This window comes from Girardinichthys multiradiatus, chromosome 12, assembly GCF_021462225.1.
Source record: "Girardinichthys multiradiatus isolate DD_20200921_A chromosome 12, DD_fGirMul_XY1, whole genome shotgun sequence".
In the NCBI taxonomy this organism is placed as follows: Eukaryota; Metazoa; Chordata; class Actinopteri; order Cyprinodontiformes; family Goodeidae; genus Girardinichthys; species Girardinichthys multiradiatus.
The window spans coordinates 36,589,134-36,616,758 of NC_061805.1; the positions used below are offsets into that span (position 1 = coordinate 36,589,134).

At 40.6% G+C, this 27,625-nt stretch overlaps 1 pseudogene; it reads right to left on the bottom strand.

Moving 5' to 3' along the window:
- LOC124877907 lies at positions 1-27,415 on the bottom strand (annotated as a pseudogene).
- Between the last annotated feature and the right edge of the window lie 210 nt (positions 27,416-27,625).

The window sequence follows — 27,625 nt, forward strand, 5'->3', positions numbered from 1 at the left end:
TTATTTAGTATCAGATTTTTCCAGAGAAGGAGATGGGAAGAGCAATGTATATGCTGGGGGAACATCATTCGTCTGAGACAGAAAGTCTGCATTCAGGTCTGGAGCAGAAGGATTTGGATTGAAAGTGGGAGCTGAAGGAGACACAGAGGAAAAAGGTGGCTGGATCTGAAGGCCCGAAGGAGGCATGTAGAATGCTGGGGCAGCCGGTGGGGGATGAAGCACGGAAGAGGAGGATGAATATGGAGATCCATATGGAGGACATATGGATGTCCACAATTAAACTGTGGGTAATTTGGGTATACAGGGGGTGGTGCTGAAGGACTTTGGGTGCCTGGGTACCCATATGGACCTGAAGGTGGTGTGGCAGGATAAGGACCAATAGCCATAGCAGGGGGAGGGAAGTCGCTGTTAGTTGGACCACCAAAAGCCCCAACAGGATAAGGATCCCCGGCCCCTTTGTTTTGAGTACCAAACATGCATGCCTGATGAAAAGATAATGATTCACCTTTTTAAAACAGCATCAAAAGAACACCACACTTAAAACATACAAATGTTCCAGTAAAAATGCTTTAAATAAAAGGTTTTGTGGTTGTAACATTACATACCTTTAATTGGTGTGTCACTGAGATAATATCACAGTTTTCAATCGAAGCCATCTCATCAGTGGGGATCTTTATCTCACACTTGACCTCGTGCTTGGTGTAGGAACTGATTACCTTATCAACCACTTTGTGGACAATGTATCCCACTCTTTTGCTGTGTCCTTGGGCTCGAAAATAAAAAATCCTCGTCAAACTAAATTTAGGAGTCATGTCTCGAGAAGAAGCGTTGTTGACTTTTTCAAATATCTGCATAGTTTCACCTGTAAGAAAGAATATCTTAATATTTCAAATTCAATCATTACACAAAACCTAAGCCTAGAATTTTTGTCATATAAGAAATAGTAAATGGACTGAACTTATATAGCTCTTTTCCAGTCATGCAGACCACTCAAAGCAACTTGAGGTGAATTGCCTTGAACAGGGGCACATTGACATATGGCAGGACAAAGCTGGAATTGAACCCACAACCTTCTGATAGCAAGACAACTACGCTTCCTACTGAGCCACAGTCACCTCTAATAGTAATAGCCTCTAACAGTAACAAGCTTCATTAAATAGTACGAAATGTTAGCCTTTTATTGACCGCTGTTTTGAAAAATTCCGGCTGTGGCGACAATCACAAAATAAGTCTAGTCATCCTGCTGTTCTTAGAATAAGTCAACCATGATCCCAGGTATCAAATTTAATTCCAACTTAATTGTAGTCTTCCTTCAATTAATCATTTTTTAAGATTAAACTAGCGGTAACATCTGCCCTGCGATGGACTGGCGACCTGTCCAGGGTGTGCCCTCCCTCTCGCCCGTAGACTGCTGGAGATAGGCACCAGCTCACCCATGACCCACTATAGAATAAGCGGTTATAGAAAATGAATAAATGAATAGCAGGAACATTTTGATTGCTGTTAACCTACCTATAGGCCATGGCTTTAGCCAATAAGAAGAAATAGCAACCTGTCAGCTTTATATAACTCATATATGCCTTTTTCTCTTTTATGACAGGATGACAGGATGATCTCACAGTGCAGCACCTAGAACTGTAGCCTCACTGCAAGGTTTTTAGAAATGATCTCAGATTTGACCTTTCTCTGTGGAGTTTTTCCTATTTACCTACTATGTATTGGTACCGGTGTAGGTTTGTGCAAATGGTTAAACCTCTGATGTTATGGTGTGATTACCAACATTTTAACGATAACAGACACACTCATACAACACACAGTATAACTATTGGTGTATGCTCATTTATATTTTCACTAGTGAACACATTAGATTTAAATTTCTAAAACATCTTAGGACTTGTGAAAGACTGCTACATCTGTTATGTCTATTCTTTACTATGCCACATGCTCTTTAGCTTTCTAGCAGACACTTGAAGGAAAAACTGACAGATGGAACACTTCATAGCTTATCAACCTTGAGGAAAACCTCAGATACATCTGAAAAAAATAACCATGGAGCATGATACTGCCATCACTATTTTTCTCTGTGGTTGTGGTGTTCTTTTGTTGATGTGCAGTATCGTTTTTGCACCAAACATAGTATTCGGTATTATGGTCCAAAAGTTCGAGTTTGGTTTCATCAAAACATTCTGCCACAAGATTTCAGATTTTAGCCAGGTCTGAGGATCTTCTGACCCTACTCCTTAACCCAGACAGAGAATACAGCTGTTTTCATATGTAGAACACAAGTTCTTGTAAGAAAAACCTGCAGCTTGTTCTGTGTTGCTGTTGGCCTCCTGGCCAACCTGACCGGCCCTGTTTAAATCTCATCATTTTGGAGAAATGTTTTTAGTGTTGTCTCATATTTTCGTAGATTTTCCTTTGAAACAATTACATTTTTTTAATTCTTTGCAACTTCTCTGCAAGCTGAACTTTTTTTCTAGTTGAGCAGATTCACTATAATCGATGCCAGGTACTATACTCAAGAAGACCAAAGTCTAAAACTGAATTAAAGGCTGCTGTAGCAAACTATTAGCTTAAGGCTGTGCACCATTCAACCTGGTTAATGTGGCATTTTATGTATTAGAGTTTTTCTTTTATTAAACTTGTTTTCACCTAAATTGTAATGAATGTAATTGACATTTAAGATTGAAAAGCTTCATCATCATCCAATTTTTCTTACATCACAATCACTTTCAGGAGCAAATAAATGTCCTTATAACATATGTCATGCAATTTCTGTTTAAGTGAAAGATAACAAATCCATGCCAACCTCTATTCCGGCCAAAAATACTTTTAGCATTTGAACAATTAATAACTGAAAAGGAACCCGACTACCTGGGGCGTATGCCGTCTTGTTAACAGTGGCTTCCATATGCACTTGTCCTTTAGAGAAAAGCTTCATCTTCTTCTCTGTGGAATCAACCTGTTCTGACTGGAGGACAGAAAAAGAACACTAAGACAGTTGTAGCAAAAACAATGTTCTAATTTCAACAGCACAGCCTAAAATAGGGCCCCTGAGTTTTTATGAGAGAATACTCACTGAGGTATCACCTCAGTACCACTGTTAAAATACCACTGTTAAAACGGCATTCCATGTTTGGTTGATAGATGCATTTAAGGAAGGACTAAAGTTTTCCAAGGAAACAGCTGCAAAAATAAAGAGTATCCCTATAGTAAAAATCAAAGTGTCAAAATCCAAGTTTTATCAACAATGCAGCAGAACAAACATTTAAATGGTAGAGATACCTGCAGTCCTCCAGCTCCTGGAGGATTGATGCTCCTTTGAAAGACGATGGCATGTTTCTGTATAACAGAGAAATGATGATGAATGAATATTATGTCATATATTCATTGATATGCTCCAATCAGAGGTGGATAGAGTGGCCAAAAATGAAAGGAGTAGCTCTACTTCAATATACATTACTTCAGTAAAAAGTAGTCATCCAAAAAATTACTCGAGTAAAAAAGAACTGAGCATCCGCTTGATAATAACATCTGATTTAATTTGTGAAAATGACATTATCAGACAGACAAAAATATGAAGTAATGAGAAAATTCTGGTATTTTAAAGAATGAAATAAATATAAAAAAATAAACAACATTAGACAAAGTATGCCCTGGAGTGCAGCACATTATTTTCTCTCGCCCAATGACTGCTGATAAGCACCAGCCCCCTGCAACCCTGTGAGGATAAATGAGGAAAGAAAATAGATAGATGAGTAAAATAAAGTCAGACAGAAGAAACCCACATTTCCAAATTTCACTTTTCACAACATAAAGCTTGAGAAAAAAAAACAACAAGTCTCATTAATGTCGGAATCTCCGCCATGGTTACAAGATGAAACGCCAGTACGAACTTTCAAAATAAATTGCATTAACCTACTTCCAGCACAGCCAGGAACAGGGAATAACAGTGGACTTCCCGTGAAGTCACTGTCTGAATAAAAACCCCCTTTTGCAACAAACTGACCTCTTCCACGCAGGTCTCCATAGGAACTGGACGGAGGGACACAGCACGCTAATGTCGCTTTGCTGGCAAACTGACATAACTCTTCAAACTGGTTCCAAGAGTGTCAATCGATCACACGATCATATGCACTAAGTTAAGTAGGAATGACTTGCTGTTTGTGTATCCGGTATTCATTCATGAACAGGGGCAATTAAGGTACAAGCGCTTTCTGAGGTTGACAGAAGCAAACTGTGTTCCAGAGAGTTCCCAGCAGAGACTCTGTCTCTACAATGCCGAGGGGAGCAGTTTTCCCGGTCTGAAGGAAGGACAATGGGACCGCATCACCGTGGTTATAGCAGTAATGTGCAGTTTGGCCGGCCGACAGAACGAGCCGCCCCACCACCCACAACTATGGAGGTTAGCTGCAGTTAACCCTTTGTTCAGTGTGGATGCTTTCTTCAACTTCGTCTCCGGACAACTTTTCCTCAGCACGGTTCACGTAAAAGGTTGTGTTTTGGGCAGAGAGAAGTAGATTAGAATGAAATAATCTAAACATTTTTCGTTTTATGACGTTTGGATTTGTTTGTGTTGAAAACTCAGCCATCTTAGTGCTAGCAGATTATCTGCTAAGCACATGTGCTCAGTTTGTGTTCTGTGTTTGTATTCTTTTTTAAGTTAAGACAAACTTTATTTAAAGGTGATTTTAAACATAGAAGATCAGCCATAATGTGTGTGCCTTCCTTAATTTCCTTAATAATATTTCTTTAAATATTATTTTAATAAATAAAGGCAGCTAATTAAACACCGTTGAGAATTGATCATACAGAAAAAGTTGGTTTTATTCAGCAAATCATTCATTAAAATATTATTTTATCAAAATAATATTTTATCTGATCTTGAATTGTGATTGGTTGTTTAAAGACATGGGAATTATTGCCTAAGTTAGTTCCAAAACTAACTTAACTTCATTTCCAGATTCTTCAAGATAATTCTTGGTTCTCAAACATGAATAACATTGCATGGTAATGTTGCATCACTCTTTTAGTCATGGTTTTCAACCTTCTTTGATCAGGTTGTTTATATTGTACATAGCCCATTAGTCTTCCTTATTCTTTAATTCTGCTTGGTAGTTTAGTTGGATTGTTTTAGCATAGTAAAGAGTTTGTTGATAGAAATATGTTTGACTTGAAATTACTTATTTTTGTTAATAAATTCTTGTATTTTAAGAAATTGTGTGAATTTATTCCATATGTGTGCAGAGTGTTGCTGTTCAATAATGCCAGAGCTTGGCTCATCTCTTTCAATTTTGTCCTAATGCCATCCCCTTATTGGGCTGGTATTCACAGGACAACCCTTAACAGACTGAAATATAATTTAATAAAATATCAAAGTATTAACAATACATAATATATTTATATTCATAATTACAACATTAAGAAACATTGGTGTACGTCTGCTGCTTTTGTTGGTTAAACATTGTAATGTGGGTTATATTTCTAATTAATGGTTGAGGAGAAAAGGCAATAATATTCCACCGGAAGGTCAACATTTCACAACCACACAGGTACTGGAATTCCACAACACTTGCCGCCATTACAAAGTTATCTATGAACCGACCATCTGCTTTTCCTGAGACATCACCCAAAAGGAATGGGTTTTAACCATTAAACGTCTGATACTGGCTTTTACAGCTTCCTCCTCTATCACAGATGTTCTGAAGAAAGATAGGTAACCTAAAGGTCATACACTTTGGAACACCTTAGAGCACTTAATACAAGAATTTCCATTACAACTCCTTTCTTCTGATTACAAGGTAATCGCAATTAAAAGAAAAAAAAAATTTCTTCAAAACTATCACCCCTCTCAGCTAACAGATAATCCAAAGCCATTCTACTTTGCAAACTCATGTTCTAAGAGCTTGCTGCTCCTTGGTCAGAACAGTGAACCCTTCCTCTCTAATAATGGGCTGATTGAATAAGAAGTTGTGACTGTAAGTAGTAAAAGAGCTAGATAACATACTCCAGACCAATTAGCAGGCAGATACAGATATGATCTATTTCCACACATCCAAACCATGTTCTTAGGACATGAGTACCCATCTCTACTAGGAAAAGTAACAAAAACCCTGGTTAATTTACCTGCCAGGCCATACAACTTTACTTCCATTCGGTAAGGCTGTAAGATTAAGAGTTAACACAAAGGAATCTGGGACCAAAGATCCTGAAATGGTAGAAGCAGCAGTTCTGATAGGACATGACTCAAATTTATGTCTGTTGATTAAAGCACATTAAACAGATATAATAGTTTTGCAACCTTCAGTCTTTCCAAGGAAATAAGGTGTGTTTTCCTCCTGTGCGATACAAATATCTGTACCTATATCTGGATATCCAATTGATTCCTATTACTTATTCCTATGTGTTTCTCACTGTGATGTGTGTGCAGTGAGGCAAATGACCTTATGATTTCTAACTTTCAGGCAATGCGATGGCCTTAAATAGATTCTGAAATAACGTTGCACTGCCCAAGAGATTATTGTGCCCTTGTAAGAACAGTGTTCTTCAACCACCTCTTCAATCACGCGCCAGTGATCAGCTTACAGTTCTTTGTCTTGTGGTGGTCTGCTGTCCTCACACCTTTCAGGCCGTGGATGATCCAGTTGGAAGATGACTTTTGTCCTGGAAGCCAGATGAAGCTGGAGGAGCTGGAGCTTTCCTGCAGTTTTCCTGTGTGTCTAGTAGGATCTGACATGGGCAATTCCAGCGCCTGTGGCTTCCAATGTTTTCTCCTAGATTCTCTGACCAGAATCCAGTCGCCAGGAATAAAGGACTGGAGGGTGGAAGTGGCTGTTTCTGGTAATGCAGCCTTCACCGTCTGTGAAACATGAGAAAACACAGTGGACAGGTTTTGACAGTAAAACAACATCATACCTTCACACAAAGATGTGGAAGAAAATGATCTTGGCAATATCCCCATGCTACTTTATTCTGACATTCCCCTCTTCTGCGCAGGGTCCAACCCCTGCGACAATCCAGCAAAAGGTTTAAACAAGAATGTTCTAGTAACCAAGATCACATTACATAGAACCAAAGAAATGAATTCTGACATAACTATGTCTCACTATGAATTTAACGAAAACTAAAATCCAGATGTTTTTAACTGCAACTCAGTTCCACTAACAACAAAACACAAACTTCAGTTGTTGTACAGTTCATCAATATCTCACTTAGAAATAAGTCACATATCATCCTGATTTGTCTTGTATGAAGAGAAGTATTAGATTAATGGAAATCTAATGTAATTTTGATGCATACACTCTACAAATTTAATCTAATAAATAACTCACCAAATATGAAGTCATGACTCAAATTCTTTATCATTATAAAAAAACATGTTTTTAAGGCAACAATCACTACAAGCCTTTTGATTCTATTGTCTCTTAAACAGTGTTAAAACTCAGGAAGGGAGGTGCTGAGCGTTACCATGACAGCAAAGGCATGAACCAACCTGGTTGGTGGGCGGAGTCAGGCAGAACTAACCTCTGATTGGCAGCCTATGGGCGGACCCACAGTTTCTTCATTCCAACCCATCTTAGTGAACCTTAAACTGCAAAACTGTTAACATGCATCTACCTCAGAAACAAGCTGCTTCTTAACTCTCCTGAAAACTCAAGGTTTTAATCAATCTGGGATTTAGAAACATTATTCTAAACATGGATTATTTTGTCATGCAACATATAAACAAACATTCATTCCAACAAAACAAAGACAAAACATCAAAGACAGACAAATGGCCAAATTTGAAGCTTCAAGAATTCAAAAAAAATTTTAACAATCTCTTTTCAGAATATGTTTTCTCAGCCATATATTTTAATGCTGTAATTGATCAATTTTGTTATGACAATCTTCAAGATCCTTTTTAAGATGAGTACACATAGTCCAAAGAGATCTCAAACTAGTTAGAAGCACAGCAACAGTTTTCTCTTAAATTAATCCAATTGTACTGATGCTGAAACCTTTTGCCAATTCTTTGTACTGTAACTCTGTAATAATAATAACTACAATCCTGAGACATTTTGTTATAATTCTATTTTTGTTTGGCTCAATTTGATCGCAGCTGCATTCAAGAATTTCTCTGCTCAGGTTAAATGCAAAGAAGTATTTTAAGCCGGCATTGACATTTGTATGGTATACCCAAACAAAACAAAAACTGCAGTGTTTGACTTAATCAGAAATTAAGATAAGAAGCTTGACTCCAAACTGGACTTTGTTCCACATAGTGTTTCAAAGGGAGGACACATATAATTTTCCTTAATTTAGCTATTTAAATTTTGAGAGTTTGGGAGAAAATTATTACTAGAACCCCTCTTTAATAATCCAAATGCTGATAAATGTTCCAATATTTTATGATTTAGTAATCTGAAATTACCTTGTGTACCTTTGTACTCCTATGTATTCTTTTAATCTTTATACCCTAAGAAATCAAACAAGGAGACTGGAGTTTGAGCCGACCATCCTCTTTAGTGTTGAGAGAGCCTTTATTTCTTTTCTTTTCCTAAAATAAAGGATTTTACTTGTCTTTATTCCGTTATAAAAATCCTAACCTTGGTTCCAAAACAAATCTCTTCAACCCCAATCTGTGTTCCCCAGAGTAGAAATTTTAAGTATTATTGCATTTCAAAGCCACCAAATGACTGGAACCCATCATTGGCTTAGATCTGTTTTAATAGGTAATCGGTCTACCTTTAATTAAGTATTATAATTTTATGGACCCAAAATCTATGGCTTACGGGCTTCAGGAGTCCAGGAACCACAGGGTGAGTACTGCTGCATTGAACAATGATGTTAGCTCTCTGTAGAGATTGAAGGATTGGCTAAATATCCCCAGACCTGTTAGTATATTATTTCTGCTTGGACAATAATCAGATTTAAAAATCACTAGTTCACAGCTCCTAATTTACCTCAGATCATTTTTGCTCCTAACCCAGTTCATAAGATGCTTCAGACAACATTATGCTAAAAAGCCAAAAACAAAACAAAAACACGGATCTGTTTTAAAATAAAGAAAAAGCATGTTTAAAAAAATTGGTACCACGGTTCTAAAGGCCTTTCTCTGCAGAGTCTTTTAGGGAACATGAGATTAGTTTAATTTTTGTGTGGTACCACTGTCCAATCAGATTCTTTCTTACCTTCAAAAATAACCCAATTTTTCCCATTCTCATTTTAAAGATTTGTTTTACCAAGGAAAATGTGTTTAACAAAACCAATTACTCTCAAACGTTTAAAATGTTTTAGCTGGTGATATCTTAGAAAACAACAAGTGTTTCAATATTTCTGTGCAGCACAGAACTGATTAGGTTTCCTTTCCTTCCCCAAAGGGAGAAAAAAGAACCTGCAGAACCAAGACTTTCATAGTTTTTTGTCAGGACCTGATATAAGGTACAGTGTAAATCAACACACTGCATGAATCAGAAGAGGGAAGGAAAAAAAAACTAATATAACCTCTTCCCAGCAGCTGCTGTGAAAAACAATGAATTTGTACTTTCCATAAGCGTCAGTTAGCACTTGCGGACAAAAACTGCACCCCACTGTAAGTACTGTGTCAGAGACTGTATGAAGACCATCTGCAGTAAAACTAAGCCTGTTTTAATGAGGTTTCTACCCATTAGATTTATGGAATACAAACTCTGACAACAAAAAACAATGCCTGAAGGAGAAGCCCATCAGGTGTTACACATGCGCTGGGTTTCAAAAATGCTCCTTCATGAGATCTGTCCTGAGAATAACATAGAAACACATGGTTATTGCTGAGTTTTGGAAATGTAACTTCCACTGCTTTTTAATAACGTTTAATAACTAGAATAATTGACCCTGAATATTCCACGACGAAAGAGAGAACTTGTTTCTCTAAAAGAATTAACCGGAAAGTATCAAATGAGTTAAGTTATCACCCTTTTGACGATACTTTTCTAACCCTAAAATAATATTTTAACCTGCTATATCTGTCAACGTCAAGCAAGCGTGTCACATGAGCAGCGGTTATTAAGCGTTCTTCATTGCAGAAAATAGGAAAAGATTTATGCAATGTGTGTGTGTTTGTATGTTACCCCCATCTGTTTCTTAATCGCTCCAGAGTCAGACTGTCATGGCACACAGTCCTCTATCAGTCCAAAAACAACCCAGGCCCTTCTCAGGTCTGTTGGTGGGACATTCACTCCTTCTTTGTCCACTTTATGATCTCCAGGAGGGAGAAAGAACTTTGCTCCGGCCTGTTTCTCTTCTGCCCGCATAAGATGCGCTTTCAATATAAATCCAGTGTATCGCTGTTCTGGCTCTGGCAAACAGCATGGATCGTTGTCCATCTCAGTGGGTTTGGGGCCAGACATCTTCTGAGTTTCGTTCTGGTGGAAACTCACACTGTGATTTGCAGCAGACAGGCATGCAGGCGGGCTCCCTCTCTTTCAGGCTATGCTGAAGAAGCGTCTCTGGTGGAGTAGCCATGGGAAGGGCAGGTTTCTAAATCTAGACTCAAAAACGCAGATGTTGCACTCAAATCCCTTATATGTGTGTGTGTGTGTGAGAGAGGCAGAAGAAAAAGTTTAGTATAGGTTCAGATTTTGCACACAGAAATATTATCAGTCAGTCAGTTGTCCACCATAACATGCACTATACTCCTTTCTTTTCCGACTGATCGCAATATTTAAGACAAACGGAACTTCCTGCAGGAAAGTTTTAACTCTTTAACACATTAATTGATGCACTCTGTGCTTTTTAATCTTTTTCTTATGTTTTTTATTTTTCTCATCTCCATCTTTCAACTTGTTTTACTTGAAACTATTTAAACTATTTAACTTATTTACACTCAAACTTCCACTCTGTGAAAAACCAAACTTATCTTCCCAAATTAAAGCACATTTAACACAATCATCCCCACCTTTACCTTTCATTTTTTAGGAGATGATGGTTAATGTGTAATAAATAAAAAAAAATAATAATAATATACATTATATCATACAGAGCAACGTCTCACCCAGATAAATTTGTAGACAAATAGTTTGGATCCAATCGGCCAGAAGCAGCAGGCAGGCACTAGGACTCCCCTCCGTAAAATGGAGGTGGACTGAGAACAATGTCTCCAGGCTGGCCAGGCGTCCGTGTCCCCTCCTGCAGGTTTCCTCTGGCACGTTAGATCAATTATAGTATGAATGTCCCAGATAAAAGGTCACTGGCATGAGACCTATGGGGAGGACATTAATATGCCCTTCTACTGCGACTAGTTTGCAGCGGTGTTAATTTTCTGGAATGAAATCCGACCTGAATCCCCAAAGTCACCAGTACGTAGTTTTAATCTGGGCAAAAGAAAACACAGGACCAGCAGAATCTTGCTATGATTCTTCCAAAAATGCTTAGTCCTCCAAACACACACAACAGCACTCACACAGTTAGTATTTTGACATATGTATGTCCCTTCAGCAATATGTATGGTCGACCTAGCTTAGTTTATGAGCTCCCTTATTATGCAACATTTAATTTAATTTCCTTCCGGCAAAATGCTACCAACCAAATTATCCAGTTCCCTTGTGGCGGAAATACCTAGTCGTTTCTGATCTCCTTGCGGCGAGATCCTACCTAAATGTATCGCTATTTCCTTCCGGCGAAATAAAACCTATCCAATTGCGGTCTCCTTACGGCGAGACACTACCAACGACTTTTTCTTATCTTAGCGCTTATTCTATTTTAAAACTGTCTCACCTCGGAGTTGACTTCTTGGTGACTCTCTGGATCCTCTGAGAGTCACCGTTAAAGCAAAGAAAATAAGGTAATTGAAATCTCTCCGCTCGAAGGACCAAGTTAATGTTAGGTATTAATTAGTCAACTCAGAGGCAAGAACGATACAGAGTCAGTTTTACTTGCGGCACGGGTAGCTCACTTTGCAGTGCAGACTACAAAGTGTTGGCACCCTTCTCTCTTTATTTATACATGCTGGTTCACACACAGTTCAACAAACATTCAGGGTGTGTGTGTGTGTGTGTGTGTGTGTGTGTGTGTGTGTGTGCGTGGGGTCAGAAAGGTTAGGGTTCATGTGTCTTGATTTTAAACAGAGAGAGAGAGAGTGGGGACTTGGTACGAGCAGCCTGTAGATGCTGCTGATAAAAGCATAACTCACTCCTCTCCCCATCTCCCTTTCTGTGGGGCATGTGGGAGGGAAAAGCACTTAGAGCAGACATGAGTGATAAACAATACAAATGTTTTCAAACCCTAACACTTATATTCTATTTTCTTCAAAGTAGCCACCTTTTGCTTTGATTACTGCTCCACACACTCTTGGCATTCTGTTGATGAGCTTCAAGAGGTAGTCACCTGAAATGGTTTTCCAACAGTCTTGAAGGAGTTCCCAGAGATGCTTAGCCCTTGTTGGCCCTTTTGCCTTCACTCTGCGGTCCAGCTCACCCCAAACCATCTCGATTGGGTACAGGTCCGGTGACTGTGGAGGCCAGGTCATCTGGCGCAGCACCCCATCACTCTCCTTCTTGGTCAAATAGCCCTTACACAGCCTGGAGGTGTGTTTGGGGTCATTGTCCTGTTAAAAAATAATTGATAGTCCAACCAAATGCAAACCGGATGGAATAACATGCCGCTGCAAGATGCTGTGGTAGCCATGCTGGTTCAGTATGCCTTCAATTTTGAATAAATCCCCAACAGTGTCACCAGCAAAACACCCCCCACACCATCACACCATCACATGCTTCACGGTGGGAACCAGGCATGTAGAGTCCATCCGTTCACCTCTTCTGCGCCGCACAAAGACACAGTGGTTGGAACCAAAGATCTCAAACTTGGACTCATCAGACCAAAGAACAGATTTCCACTGGTCTGATGTCCATTCCTTGTGTTCTTTAGCCCAAACAAGTCTCTTCTGCTTGTTGCCTGTCCTCAGCAGTGGTTTCTTAGCAGCTATTTTACCATGAAGGCCTGATTCAAACAGTCTCCTCTTAACAGTTGTTCTAGAGATGTGTCTGCTGCTAGAACTCTGTGTGGCATTGACCTGTTCTCTAATCTGAGCTGCTGTTAACCTGCGATTTCTGAGGCTGGTGACTCGGATTAACTTATCGTCCGCATCAGAGGTGACTCTTGGTCTTCCTTTCCTGGGGCGGTCCTCATGTGAGCCAGTTTCTTTGTAGCGCTTGATGGTTTTTGCGACTGCACTTGGGGACACTTTCAAAGTTTTCCCAATTGTTCGCACTGACTGACCTTCATTTCTTAAAGTAATGATGGCCACTCGTTTTTCTTTACTTAGCTGCTTTTTCTTGCCATAATACAAATTCTAACAGTCTATTCAGTAGGACTATAAGCTGTGTACTGTATCCACCTCCTGCACAACACAACTGATGGTCCCAAGCCCATTTATAAGGCTTGAAATTCCACTTATTAAACCTGACAGGGAACACCTGTGAAATGAAAACCATTTCAGCTGACTACCTCTTGAAGCTCATCAACAGAATGCCAAGAGTGCGCGTAGCAGTAATCAAAGCAAAAGGTGGCTACTTTGAAGAACCTAGAATATAAGACATATTTTCAGTTGTTTCACACTTTTTTGTTCAGTATATAATTCCACATGTGTTAATTCATAGTTTTGATGCCTTCAGTGTGAAGCTACAATATTCATAGTCATGAAAATAAAGACAACTCTTTGAATGAGAAGGTGTGTCCAAACTTTTGGACTATACTGTATATACACATAAGTAATTAGCCTCCCTCCTTCAGTTGTCATGCATTAGCTCTGTTGGAAAATATTCACACTATGCTTATAGGATTGGTATGGCTATGCTTAAGTATGTTTAATAATGTGTGAAATAAAATGTATCGTGTAATTTAGAGGAGGTCTGCTAACAGGCTCCTGTGTGTGTTTGACTTAGATAACTTTTGCCCAGTGACAACAAGATATTTTTATATGCAAGACGTCTGCCCAGTGACAACAGATATTTTTTATATTTCTACATATGTAAATAAAGGTCAAAAGTAGAAAAACAGGAAGTGTCGAAAAGTCACTTCTCTTTCTCCTGAGCTCCAAAACGAGGGCGTCCAGGTGGATCCGTCTCCATCTCTAGATCATCTTCGACAATTCCACCGCAGATCTTCTGAGCTCCACTGCAGATCTTCTGAACTCCACCGCAGAGCTTATGGGCTCAACCACAGATCTTTCGGGCTCTGTCATGGGTTCCTCCAACACTCACTATGGCTTCTCCATGGTTTCCAGTGTCAATCCCCAGACCATCAAGGGTTTAACCGGTGCTCCCCAAGCCTCCGCCAAGGATTCCAGTGGTTTCTGCACCACTCTTTAAGGCTATGCCGAGGCTTCTCTCTGTGCTCCCTAAAGCTTCTCCATGGTTCCAAGTCTTCCAAACTCCTTCATGGTTCCAAGTGTCCCATGCACCTCCATGGTTTCAAGTCTCCCAAGCTCCTCTGCGGTTCCAAATCTCTCAGGCTCCTCCGTGGTTCAAAGTCTCTATCCCAACCTCTCAGCAGAATTCCTGTCGGGGTTCTTCGTGAAATATCTAGGTCCTCTAAGCTTCTCCATGGCCAACCTCCATTCAGGGTTCCAAGGGGGTCCTATACCCTATGCGGCCAACATCCAGACAGGTTTCTCAGATGGCCCTCTACGCTCTGCAGTCGACCTCCAGACAGGGTTCCCAGAAGGTCCACTACGTTTGGCCGACAACGTCCAAGGCACCTTCTCAGCCGCCATCGTGCTCCAAGGCACCTGCGCCTCTGCCACAGCCAGTCACCAGGATAATGCTATCAATAGTGCACACAACCAGTTTGCACTCTAATTTTTTTGTGTGTGTTTTCACAAATACAATACAGGATTCCTAAATCTTAAACTGTCTATTAATTAATCTTTGTTTAGTGTGCAGTAATCAATTTAAGACCTGTCTAGTCTAAATAGGCAACATGTTAAACTGGAGATGGTCACATGTAGTCAAGACTTTTTCAGAACATGGAAATGGCTTCACTGTCACTTTACTGGTGATGTCCAGCTATGGTGTACAGCAAGATTCTGTCATATGGTTTGTACTGTTACATAACAGGGCACACCTATTCCTACTGATCAAGCATAAAAATTATTTTCTGTGGACAGTTGACAGGGTAGAAAGCCATATTGTGCAAGTCAAAAACAACCACGTTAGGAATAACCTTTATTAATATGCTTATAGCTGTTTTTCCCATTTATACCATAGTGAAGTAAAGTATAAGTTCTAATGTTTCCCTTTTGTTACAATAGGATAAGAATGCTCATAGACATACAGTACAAGGATAAATGGCCCAAGGATTGTCATAAAATGACCTGAAGCTGGGGCACTGGGTTTGATAGTGGAGCAGCTGGTATAACTGGTTTGATTAGAAAGCTACAGCACACTTAGAGTAAGTATAGACACCCGTTACTACACAATCAAACAGATAGACACCACAATGGTGACACATAGTCGACCTTCTATTGAGGCTCTTTGTCGTGCTCTAGCAGACTGCGATGGTCCGAGACGGGAGCCTCAGCGCTGATCTCTGTAATCATTCCTCTGCCTTAATTTAAATTAAAGGAGCTAAAAGTTAGAAACTGTTTGAGAGTTGTTCCATTAATAGTCTTTAGATAGAGTGAGTGACTGTTTCCGGGGTTCCAAAGGACCGGAGGGGCTCCGAGGCGTCTGACCACCAGCAGGGTGTGGTAGCCAGGACAGACAGAAATGAGTGGATGGACGGAATAGGAGCTCTCACCTGACATGGTATGCATTGTATTTAATATCAGCATTCCCAAACCAAAACCAAGCATAAAGCTCCTCATCGGTGTATTCTTCTAGTGATTTTGTATGCTCCACGTACACCCTTTTTCTGTATCCGATCCTCCCAAAAGTAGTGGCGATGAATTATACCTGCCATATCAATGGCCCTGTCTTAGTTCTCTGAGAGAGACTGACTAAGATGGGTGTTTGACAAGCTGATTTGCTTCTCCTTGTTTTCTATCAATCAGTCCTGCCCTTGACTTATATAACTTATGTACAGCACACCAAACAGATGAATTCATGAACTCTAAAGGGTATAATTTCACAGCAGCAGAAGCCCATGCACTGCTGGAAGGTGTAAGATGTCATTTTGTCTCAATTGTACAATGTTTTAGTTCCACAAAAGGAGGAGAACTGACAAACAAGAAGAAAAAAGATGTTTGGGCAGAATTCACACAGAATGTAAATGTCACAGAATTGGGCAAGAAGAGGACCATTAATCAAGTGAACTTTGGATGCAAGAATCTAAAGGTTAAAACAACAAATAACCAAGCAGAGCCAAAAAAAACAAAAAAACCCATACAGGCAACAAGCCCTTCAAAAGAGGTGAAAACGTTGACTAGGTTCTTGCAGACCAAACTGCCCACGTTGAGGACTGACACCTGGTGAAGCCTTCTGCCGCTGCAGCTCATCTTCCTCTTTGCTGTCCTGTGCGTTCAGAGATAGATTTCTGCATACCTGGGTTAACAGTGATCATTTTAACTACTGGACGACTTTTTTTCAGTTAACCTAAGGGATGCTTGCATGTAAAAAGCCAAGCAGATTAGCAGTTTCTGAAATTCTCAGACCAACCTGACTGACACCAACTACCATGCCATGTTCAAAGTCAGTCAAATTCCTATTCTGATACTTGGTTTGAAGAATAGCAAGTCATCTTTATCATGTCTATATGCCTAAATGATAATGTTGATGACATGTTACCCATGATTGAGTTAGCAGACAACTGAACACGAGTACCTCAAAGTTGCCTGTGAAAGTGTATAGATTTATTTATTCAAATGACATTATATAGTTTACCAGTTCTTCATAAACCCCTTACATTACTATATCCTTAGTCTAATATTTAAAGAATATTTAAAGAAATACAGAAACAATTTATGGATAACAAATGCATAAAATACAAGCTTTAAATTTTCCTTAAGACGTTTTAATTGGAGTGTTTCCTGAGAAAGCAGGTTTACAGTCATAAGATTAGCACCTGATAAGATGACCACAGGCAACTTAAACTCATCAGAAAACATATGTAGCATTACACATCAAAGCAACATTTTTAGATGCGGTTTAAAGACCAATGTTTCTAATAGTGGACACAGTGGCTTTAATGTAAAGACACGCCCACAAACAATACATTTTAGAGGATTTTTATTCTACATGGTTAAATCTATGTGGTTTAATATAAATGTTTGAGCCATTATTTAAATATGTGATTATCATTAGATTGAATGTGGGAACTGAAGGAGACACAGAGGAAAAAGGTGGCTGGATCTGAGGGTCCGATGCTGGGACAGATGGTGGAGGTTGAAGCACCGAAGAGGATGAGGAGGATGAATATGGAGATCCATATGGAGAAGGCTCGTGTGGCACTGGGTTGTTGTAGCCCCTGTACATGGGAGGTGGCTGAGGAGGATAAGCACCTGGTGGATCACAAAAACTCTGGGTTATTTGGGTATGCGGAGGGTGGTGCTGAAGGACTTTGGGCGCATGGGTACCCATAAGGAACTGAAGGTGGTGGGGCAGGATAAGGACTAATAGCCATAGCAGGGGGAGGGAAGTCGCTGTTTGTTGGACCACCAAAAGCCCCAATAGAATAAGAACCCACAGTTCCACTGTTTTCAGCACCAAACATTAAAGTAGGTTATGAAATAACCACTGGGAAGATAATCCCTGGATCAAAGGCAAAGTTGATGTCCAGATACACCTATGAGAAAACATGCATGCCTGATGAGAAGATAATGATTCACCTTTTAAATGAGAACAGCATCAAAAGAACATCAAAGTTAAAAAATAAAAATGTTCCAGTAAAAATGCTTTTAAAAAATAGTTTTGATGTAACATAAAATATCTTTTATTGGTGTGTCACTGAGATGATATCACAATTCTTGATCGAAGGCATCTCGTCAGTGGGGATCTTTATCTCACACTTGACGCTGTGCTTGGTGTGGGAACTGATTACTTTATCAACCACTTTTTGAATAGTGTATTCCTCCTTTCTGCTTAGTCCTTGGGCTTGAAAATCAACAATCCACTTCAAACTAAATTTAGGAGTCACGTATCGAGAAGAAGCATTGTTGACCTTTGCAAATATCAGCATAGTTTCACCTGTGAGGAAGAATATCTTAGTATTTCAAATTCAATTGTTGCACAAAAGCTAAACCAAGAATCTTTGTCATATAAGAAAAAAAAAAAGTAATAAGGTGAATGGGAAAATGTGTGTCATATCATCTTCATGATATGACATAAAGATCATTGAATTGTGCCAAAGACAAAAAGAAAGCTGAAAGACAAAATCTATGAATTTTGTCTTTCAGAATTTATATGACATAAAGATCATTAAATAGTACAAAATGTTTGGCTTTTATTGACCACTGTTTTGCAAAATTCTGGCTGTGGCAACACTCATACAATAGGTCTAAGCTACCCTGCTGCTCTCAGAATAAGTCAACCATGATCCCAGATATGGAATGTCATTCTGTCATAATTGCGGTCTTCCTTCAATTAATAGTTTTTAAAGATCAAAGTAGCAGTATCATTTTGATTGCTGTTAACCTCCCTATACTGCATAGCCTTAGCCAATAAGAGCAAATAGCAACCTCTCAGCTTTATATTACTGATATATTGTTTTTTTTCTTTTCTTTTTTTAGGTCTATTGCAGTGACTTCCAGAGACAAACTACAAGCCCTTAGTGGCTGAGGTAGTGCCATTACTTGTCTGATGCGCTTGTAAAAAATGCCTTTCATTACTTATTATTATCAAAGAAAAACGAAAAACAACATAGAGTAACGTGTCCAAAAATATGACTTAAACACAAATCACAACGATCTTGATGGCGATCAACAAAGAATACAGCGGCCCACACACCCACTCTCTTTCCCTGACAATCCAACAGGTGGGTTAATATGCCCATTCACAAAATCTCTGCCTATATTTAGTTAACCAACATATTGATAAACAAACAATAAGAAAATGATAAAAATTCTAATTCCAAATAACTGAATATCTAAGAAATTACCTTAATTTCATTTATGGCTCCTACAAAGTCTAGATTCTCACAGTTCAGCACCTAGAACTGTAGCCTCACTGCAAGGTTCCTAGATAAGATCTCAGATTTGACCTTTCTCTGTAGAGTTTTTCCGATTTACCTACTATGTATGGGTACCGGTGTAAGTTTGTGCAAAGAGTTTAACCTCTGATGTTGTGGTGTGACTATCAGCATTTTAACGATAACAGATGCACTTATACAACACACAAAATAAGTATTAGTGTATGCTCATTTTTATTTTCACTAGTGAACACATTAGATTTAAAATTTTAAAACATCTTAAGACTTGTGAAAGACTACTACATCTCTTATGTGTTTACTATGCCTCTTGCTCTTTAGCTTTCTAGCAGACTCTTGAAGAAAAAACTGACAGATGGAACAATTCATAGCTTATCAACCTTGAAAAAAACCTCAGATACATTTGAAGAAAAAAAACCACAGAGCATGATACTATCATCACTATTTTTCACTGTGGGTATGGTGATATTTTCTTGATGTAAAGTATTTTTCATACCAAACATTGCATTCAGTATTATGGCCCAAAAGTTCAAATTTGGTTTCTTCAAAACATTCTGCCTCGAGATTTTAGATTTTAGCCAGATTTGAGGATCTATCAACCCTACTCCTTAACCCAGACGTACAGAGAATACAGCAGATTGTTTTCACAAGTAGAACACAAGTTTTTATTCCTGCAGCTTGTTCTGAGTTTGCTATTGGTCTCTTGGCCAACCTGACTTGACCTGTTTGAGTCTCATCTTTCAGGAATTTCGGACAAATATTTAGTGTTTTTACCCGTCATCTCATATTTTTTGTAGATTTTTAGACCAAAGTCTAAAACTGAATCAAAGGTTGCTGTAGCAAACTATTAGCTTAAGGCTGTGCAGCATTCAAACAGGTTAATGTAGCCAAGGATTTCTCATCATCTCAGGGGTGTGTGGACTTTCAGGAGCCCTTGTCCATGTAACATATGCCATGCAATTTCTATTTCAATCCTATAGAGACTCACAATAAGAAAACACAAAATGCGATTAGTGAAGTTACACGATGGATGTTTATTTGTTTGGCGCTCAGACCCGAGAGGAAGATATGAATGCTGATAATGCTTGAACTTGATGAACGTCTTAGAATTAGAATTGTCTTCCCTTGGATCTGGTACTGGTGATGGAGAGGAGACCTGATGGTAATGGAACTGAGAATCCGATGGAGGCGATGGGGTGGAGGAGAATCGAAGCTCGGCTGACAGCTGGGAGATCCATGAATGGGAGACTTTAAATGCGGAGCCTTGAAGGATCATTGGCTGAGGATTACTGCAGACTTGATGCTGATTGATTGGCATGGAGACGCACGGAGAAGCCATTGAATGAAGCTGGCGGAGGGGTGAGTCTCTCAGATTGAATTTTCATCATTGCTCAATTCAATTCAATTCAAAGATAATTTATTGATCCCCGAGGGGAAATTAGAACTCCAGTGCAACCCATCCAAACAGACATCATGACACAAGACAAGGGGGGGACGGGTCACCGAGGCTTTGCTGCCCACTCACAGGTGCTGCCGTTGCTAGATGAGAAAAGAGGCCACATTAGGAAAGTAGAGCGAAAAAAATCATATTTCACACTTTATCCTTAGCAGGATACAGTTTGAGATTGCAAAAAACCTCAGCACAAAGAAGCAACAAGTTTACAAAACAACATCATGCCGGGAACGGTGAAGGTGATGTGAGGGGTGCATATGTTTATCTCGAGCATGCGTGTGTGTGAAGGTGAGTGTGTGCAAGTAAGTCCATGAAGCACTGTCACAGAGGCCATTGTCCTTGATGGTACGTTGGAATGTTCATCAACCGGCCACAAAGTTCTGAGCAGGTCCACAGATGTCCTCAGGGAAGGGAGGGGGCAGAGGGAGCAGAGCATCATGTTTACATAACTTCCAGGAGAGGTTGAGGATAGCCGGCCATCAAGGCCATGCAGGGGAGCCAGATTCAGAAAAACAATAATTATTTGGTCAGGCTGACTCTTAATTTTCCGTCAGCCTTGAGAGTCTCGCTCGTGCTTCTCAAAGGCAAATCCAAACAGCCAAATTCCTGGTCTTTCGCCAGATCCGAGCGAACAACGTTCTCCAACATTTATCCCATTTCACCCCTGAGTCCAGGAACCGCAACCTGCCTGTGATCTTGTGTAAGGATCACATCCAGTCTGTGATTCAGCTCACGTAACATCTCAGTCTGAGTGCTGATCGCCCTGAAGATCCCATCATACATGCCAGGCAGCCTTACAATTGCCAGAACAGCTGCTGACACTCCGAATTTCTCGATATGCCAGGTAACCGCTGACTCCAAAAAGCAGAAATCCTGATATCAAACATCCAATTATATACACATCTTTCACATCCTCGACTGACATTATCGACAAACCCACAATCCCCCACTTCTGCCAGGAGTCCATTGTGTATCCAGAGAAAAACATCCAGTCCGGACAAGTTGGGCTCTCCTTCACCCTGTCTTCTCCTCGAGAAAATTTGATCAATTGCATTGAGAGACCAGCTGACCAAATCCATAACTAAGAATTTGGAAGATATGCAAGAAGAGGCTCCAAAGACAAGACACAGAGCTGAAGCAGGGCAGATATGGGAGGGGGTGGGAGACAGATAAAAAGCGTCCTCCTCCACCGAGAGCAGAAGGGGAGGAGTGAGTCTCCTGTAGAGACTCACAATAAGAAAACACAAAATGCGAATACAGAAGTTACACAATGGATGTTTGGCGCTCAGACCCCAAAGGAAGACATGAATGCTGATAATGCTTGAACTTGATGAACGTTTTAGAATTAGAATTGTTTTCCCCCAAAAGGCTGAGGCCAAACCGAGACTGAAATGTGATAGAATGGTTAAGAGATGACAGCAGGAGAGGAAAAGTAAAATACCAGAAATACCGGGCTTTGAAGTAGATATAGAATGATAAGCGAGAGAAACGAGTTAGATAAAGTAAGAATGGAACATGAGCCGCGTAGGCATGAATATAAAGAGCCACAAAGGCATGGAAATGACCAAGGGATGCACGTGAGTGAGCCTGCGTAGGCATGAGAATGGAACATGAGCCCTGTAGGTATGTATGTAATGAGCCACAAAGGCATGGAAATGATGAATGGATGCACATGAGTGAGCCTGCGTAGGCATAAGAATGGAACATGACCCCGTAGGTGATTATGAGAGTGCCCCAAAAATAAATAAAAGAAACATGAAAATGATGAATGAATGCTGGAGAGAGCACCTTCGTAGGCTTTCTCTGCGTAGGCTTGTGAGTGGTGTGAGCTTTCGAAAGCTTTCAGTGGTGCATGAGTGTTTGACAAACATGCGAATGATGAGCGAGCTGCATGAAATTGAATATAACCATTCGATGGAGGTTGTACCTGCTTGGGAGGAGAATGAAGAGATGACGAGGAGGTAAGAGAATGAATGAAAGGGATTGAAGATGCAGACAAAAACCTTGGGAAACAAATAATGAATGAGATGAATCATACCCGAGATGATAAAATGATTTAATAGGCCATCCACAACCAGTTATTGCATGAAATCCTACTTAGGAACTGAAAGACTGTTGAGCTGAAAACGAGAAGGAAGTCTGAACATATGATGCATATGATGAAGAAGATCAGAGGCGAGGTGTTGAAAGGAATCTGTAAAGATTCCTTGGGTAGATGCAGTAATTGCAGCCTCAATTTTAAGTGAATGCCAAGAAAATTGACTGGGCCTGGTTGCATTGAAGAGTCTGTCTAAAATGTGAAAAAACAGGAGGTAGACGTAGGGCTCCTGCGGAGTGTGAAAGAGAAGAATGATGGGAAATGTTTGAGTGCGAATTTGATCGTGGCTTAAAATTAGCTGAATGGGTCATTGAAGCGAAAATTAAAGATGAAACGTGGACTTGTGTTGGCATATAGAGATGAGGTTTGAAATATCAGGGTAAAACTAAAGTCTGAGAAGACTAAATATTTAGATGGAACGAAAGTTAATAAAGGAAGTAAAAACACTTAACCTGAAACCCGTAGGGGGCTTGAATGTCCTGGAGATAGGATTAGATATTTCACCCCCCCAAAACTGAGGCCAAGACTGAGCAAAAGTGATATGGATGGAGGACGAGGGTGGGGAGGAAATGATAAGAGCCTTGCAGGCGAAGAAGGGGAAGGACATGAATCTGGCCAAAGTCAAGGGAAAGGAAACATAACAAATTACTGAGTAAGAGCTAAGCTGAGCCTAATGAGTGAAGGAGAAAGATGAAGTAGACTGGCTGGAGAGGGAATGAAATAAATTGCTATGGCTGGAACGCGCCTGATGAGGCGTGGATGGGACATGATAAACCTGACTAAGCTTGGCGGATGCGAATGTGGGCAAGCCCAACAGGCAAAGGGAGAAAATAAGTGATAGCTGACGAACAGAAGGATGGAAACTTGGTAAACCTGACTATGCGGGCAGAGAGAAGGACTTGGTCGTGCCTGACGAACAAGTAGAGGAAGCAAGGATAAGTTAAAACTAAAAGGCCAACAGTCACTTGTTAATGCAAAAGCTGTACTACGAGCTGATAGATCGTCGAGCAGAGCACAGAATGGAGGTTTAGGCAGACATGTGCAAAGAATGCTGAAGTCGACCAGCGGCTGAGTTGTTGTAGGGAAGCTGTGGAAACTCCTTGAGCAGCTGTTGAAGTGGCTGCCCCAATTCTGAATGAGTGACCTGAGAACTGACTAGGGGAAAGGTTGCATAGAACTAAATTTGCCTCACAAATTGGGAAACCAGGAGGCGATCATGGGAACTCCTCCTGAAGCAACGAAAGAGGCATGAAGGGTGAGGTGATATGTAACATTAGAGAATAAAAGAGAACATGGGTTGGGAAGGAGAAAAACCGCCATTAAGGCGAGCTGTTAATTACTTAGTCTAAGTACGCCATAAAGGCAAGGAGGAAGGCGCTTGACAGAAGAGATTCAGAATAAGTAAAAAAAAATGATTGGAGCGAAGGATCATAAGGATACTCCCACAGCCTGGAGTCAGGCTGTGAAATGCAATGATTTGAAATGTCTTGAGAAGAAGTTAAATGGCGTGAAGAGAGAAAAGCTCAGAAAGATGATCTTTGATAAAATTGATGCCTGTTTATAGGCTGTGAATGTAGGGGAGCTTGAAACGGCAATGTCAAAACACTGAGATAATAAAAGCTAGAACTGACTAAATGAGTACGATGGTGAGTAAAGGGAAGGCAAAATTTACAAAGGTTTGCCGGCCGAAGAAATGGGTTTTGAAGTGGAAGGAGCTGGACCTGAGATACAACGATGTGAAACTGATAGCGACGGAGAGAGGAATAATCGGAGAAGGGTGAAAGTAGCTGATGAACAGAGACGGCAAAATACCTGGAAAATAGAACGAGACAAGCATCAGTGGCTGAATTGAATAACCTGGAACATGACAGGCCTACCTGGATACGATGGAGGAAAGAGCGACGTCCGTGATATTGACTGACATGAAATGTTCATAAGTTGATATACTGCTGCGGCAATAATGCAGTTAATGCTTGTATGTGAAAACACCAGTTCAGAAAGGTGCTGAAAATTGATTGACGCAGCTGAAGAGCAGCGCCGACCTGATCTGCCGAGAGAAAGTGTGCACCACAATAAAAACGGGAAAGGATCGTTATGATGTATTGAAACAGTAAATGATCCTTAGAGCCAGGATGATAAGGGAATGAGGTTGGTAGAAATGTTCGAATATGTAAATGAATAATAGATATTCTATGGAGCAAAAGTTGCTGTTATATTATAATTAGTTAAAATATTTTAAAAGCTAAGTAAAGTCGCAGACAATATATATATATATATAGCAATGATTTAATGCTACAGAGAAAATAAAGAAGGCAGAATTTACAAGTTTAATATGCGTGATAAATAGGGTAAAAGTACTCAAAGGAAAAAGGCAAAAAGTTAAAGCAGCATATTGTTAGAAATACGAAGGTCTTAGGTTCTGTATATTCTTAACTATAATGATGAGTTCACATACAAGTTTTGACAACAAAGGATTGTGAATCATCCGTTCGAGAGGCTGGTTTTTGGACCGGGACTAGAGACCGAAAACTGGAGCGAGTCAGCTGGGAGAACGACATCGCCGTAAAAGAAAGAAATACCATCCAGATCGAGAGGAAACTGGGACGGGAAGCCAGCAGCTTGAGTTGCTGGGCAGGAGTGCTGGGAGAAAGGAAGACGAGAACAAAGAATGCTCTGATGGCTAACGAGCCGCTGGAATCAGAGATGGTTTGCATCATGATATAACTTTCATTGACGAGAATGAACGGTTTAGCAGACTCCTGATTGCGTGAAAGAGGATGCTGCTTGATAGAGAAGGAATGTGATATAATAGAAAAATTGGGAAGCCATGTTTGAAATGAATGTCTATGACGAGGAACTGATGAGATCGAGCTTATTTAGGGTTAAGAGCAGAAGACGTCTGAAATACAGGGGTTGGACAATGAAACTGAAACACCTGGTTTTAGACCAAAATAATTTATTAGTATGGTGTAGGGCCTCCTTTTGTGGCCAATACAATGTCAATTCGTCTTGGGAATGACATATACAAGTCCTGCACAGTGGTCAGAGGGATTTTAAGCCATTCTTCTTGCAGGATAGTGGCCAGGTTACTACGTGATACTGGTGGAGGAAAACGTTTCCTGACTCGCTCCTCCAAAACACCCCAAAGTGGCTCAATAATATTTAGATCTGGTGACTGTGCAGGCCATGGGAGATGTTCAACTTCACTTTCATGTTCATCAAACCAATCTTTCACCAGTCTTGCTGTGTGTATTGGTGCATTGTCATCCTGATACACGGCACCACTTTCAGGATACAATTTTTGAACCATTGGATGCACATGGTCCTCAAGAATGATTCGGTAGTCCTTGTCAGTGACGCACCCATCTAGCACAAGTATTGGGCCAAGGGAATGCCATGATATGGCAGCCCAAACCATCACTGATCCACCCCCATGCTTCACTCTGGGCATGCAACAGTCTGGGTGGTAAGCTTCTTTGGGGCTTCCCCACACCGTAACTCCCGGATGTGGGGAAAACAGTAAATGTGGACTCATCAGAGAACAATACATGTTTCACATCGTCCACAGCCCAAAATTTGCACTCCTTGCACCATTGAAACCGTCGTTTGGCATTGGCATGAGTGACCAAATGTTCGGCTATAGCAGCCCGGCCGTGTATATTGACCCTGTGGAGCTCCCGACGGACAGTTCTGGTGGAAACAGGAGAGTTGAGGTGCACATTTAATTCTGCCGTGATTTGGGCAGATGTGGTTTTATCTCTTTTGGATACAATCTGGGTTAGCACCCGAACATCCCTTTCAGACAGCTTCCTCTTGCGTCCACAGTTAATCCTGTTGAATGTGGTTCGTCCTTCTTGGTGGTATGCTGACATTACCCTGGAAACCGTGGCTCTTGATACATCACAAAGACTTGCTGTCTTGGTCACAGATGCGCCAGCAAGACGTGCACCAACAATTTGTCCTCTTTTGAACTCTGGTATGTCACCCATAATGTTGTGTGCATTTCAATATTTTGAGCAAAACTGTGCTCTTACCCTGCTAATTGAACCTTCACGCTCTGCTCTTACTGGTGCAATGGGCAATCAATGAAGACTGGCTACCAGGCTGGTCCAATTTAGCCATGAAACCTCCCACACTAAAATGACAGGTGTTTCAGTTTCATTGTCCAACCCCTGTATTTAAGGGGGCACGAGCTCGCCAAAAGGGAGATTGTTAGAAGCGGAGATGAGATGATCCAAACTTAGCAGTACAGCCATCAGGGGAAGTGACACAGTGGTCGACCTCAGGAGATGGTAACAAGGAGAGAAACCAGATTAATGAGCTGCTCTTGAAAGATTTGGAGCAGAGCCTGAGTGAGATGATGAGAATGGAGTGGTACATCTCACCTTTAGAGATGAGCTAGGATGAGCGTTGCGATGGTAATGACAGTGGGAGGAGCCAAGGAACGGGTTGAGCGTTGGCAGAGCGGAGACAAGGAAGTGCTGATGAGGCAGAGATGGAAGTGAACTTCTGTAGAAGCTGAGTAATGGATGATAGTTTGAGCGCTGGAGAGAGTCCATGAACGGAATGAACGAAGCAGGGAGGATTGAGGGAGAACCAGAGTAGAAGAAGACGAGGAAACCTGGAGTGCCGGATGATCGCTCGAAAGGGAAGCTGCTGCCGGGGACGACCGGGTGAAGTTGTAGTAGGAGCTGGATTACAGGCAGGAGTATCTCGTTGATGCTTAGAAGGAGAATCGAAACCCGGCTGACAGCTGGGAGATCCATGAATGGGAGATTTTAAATGCGAAGCCTTGAAGGATAATTGGCGGAGGATTACTGCAGACTTGATGCTGATTGGTTGGTGCGGAAACGCACGGAGAAGCCACTGGATGAAGCTGGAAGAGGGTGAGTCTCCAAGATTGAATTTTCATCATTACTCCATTTAAGAGAAAGATAACAAATCCATGTCAACCTCTATTTTTGCCAAAAAGACTT